Source organism: Epinephelus lanceolatus, chromosome 9 (assembly GCF_041903045.1).
Source record: "Epinephelus lanceolatus isolate andai-2023 chromosome 9, ASM4190304v1, whole genome shotgun sequence".
Taxonomy (NCBI): domain Eukaryota; kingdom Metazoa; phylum Chordata; class Actinopteri; order Perciformes; family Serranidae; genus Epinephelus; species Epinephelus lanceolatus.
The window spans coordinates 40,783,877-40,785,019 of record NC_135742.1 but is presented as its reverse complement, the minus strand read 5'-3'; positions in this window follow the sequence as shown (position 1 = coordinate 40,785,019).

Here is a 1,143-nt window from a genome sequence, read left to right as displayed (position 1 = left end):
CATATTTCTGAGGTAGCATTTTGAATTATTCACAAAGGGCCTGTTTTCTGCCCAACATACAGTTAGCATTCCCTACATTTCTATATTCATTTCAGGACAACAGTAACCAATAAAAATCCAGGAAATAATTAAGTTGGTCATCATGCAATGCTAGGATAAACCTCTGTGGCATTTTTACGGAGTATGTAAGAGTAAAATCAGCAGCTCACTGCACATTCTCAGCCAGAATCTGACGGCTGGACAGACAGTAGCTTTTTAAGCACAAACAGGATTTGATTGCATAGCCTGCTCTGTGAATCAAATTTGAGTCTCCTGAATCTACTTTTTCGAAAATCTGGTGCCAGAAGCACAAACCATGTTTAAGTTTTCTCCATAAGTATGTATGATTTTTTTCCTAAGCTGAGGGACTTACTGGGTGTTGCACAGAAACCCTGAGAAGGTTTCCTTAGTTATGTAAAAATGTTAAGGCATTTACAGCAGTGAAATATTCTACAGTGGTGAAATACTAAGGTTTTCATGATAGCTATTTGTTTGCTTATGCTCAAGCTTATGATACCTTTAGTCTATTGTGCAATGGTTTAACTAACTTTAAGGGATTCCTTAAGTATAAGACCAAGATAAGGAGAAAATCTTAAATACTTAAATGAACATTTTAAGGAAACCTGAGGGAGAGGATGTGTTTTGTGCAACTGATTTTATTTTAAGAAAGCCTTACCATGGACTTAAAGGAAAATCTTACCTTAAGGTGTTTTGTGCAACTGGCCCCAGAAACTTAAAATTTGGGATCTTAATTTGTGAACACTGAATAAAATACTGAGTTTCAGCTTTTGGAATTGCGAATGAAGAAATTTCATATTTAAGTTTCAAAGAGGTGAATTCAGAAATAAGTTAATCTTCAGTGTAAAAAATGTCAATGCTTTGAATTTGGTGGTTTTTCAATTTCAATATTAGGTTATTCAGCGACTGTTAAAACTCAAATAAATATCTTATATTTGCATCCATAGAGACGGATTAATTGCTGACATGAACGTTAGCTCTTCAGTGTCAAGGCCAGTAGTGCATTTACTGTTAGGCTATTATAAAGTCCATACTTCACCTCATGTGCAATTCATGACAAAGCATTAATCAAAACAGTACAATGTG